This window comes from Meleagris gallopavo, chromosome 5 (assembly GCF_000146605.3).
Source record: "Meleagris gallopavo isolate NT-WF06-2002-E0010 breed Aviagen turkey brand Nicholas breeding stock chromosome 5, Turkey_5.1, whole genome shotgun sequence".
NCBI lineage: Eukaryota > Metazoa > Chordata > Aves > Galliformes > Phasianidae > Meleagris > Meleagris gallopavo.
In genome coordinates this window covers 12,378,344-12,378,876 of record NC_015015.2, presented here as the reverse complement: position 1 = coordinate 12,378,876, position 533 = coordinate 12,378,344, and positions in this window count along the sequence as shown.

The following is a 533-nucleotide window of genomic DNA, read 5'->3' as shown; positions in this document are numbered from 1 at the left end:
AGGTTTTTTATTATTGTTATTTTATTTTTGTTGTTATTCTTTTCCTGTAACTAGAAATCTAACTTCAGTTCTGTTATAACCAAAATTCTAGGATAGAATCCTGAGAGTTACTGAACTATAGTCTAAAATGTGCAGTGCAATTCAAGTTAATAATATATAAACACAGTGATCTGAAATGTGAAGTAAACCTCTTTCTCTTAAGAGATGGGCAAGGCTATGGTGTTGTGGTGGTGTAGTTCTTGCTCCAGTGATAGAGATGGTGCAGGTGCCGCATGCAGAAAGGTTGATGACCTCCCCAGCACTGTGCTTCTTTTCAGAGGCACAAGGGTGAAAGGGGAGAACACCAGGATGCCACTTGTAACTGAACTCTACAGCCCGTTCTACCTCAATGAAGGCATTTCACAATGGAATTTTAAATGTAACTGTTTTAATTAATTGGTGCCAAACTTGATCTGGCTTTAAGTACATAGGTGTTGAGGTTTGAAGCATTAATCACATGACATCCCTCCCTCCCCTCAGGAGAAGGAAAAGGA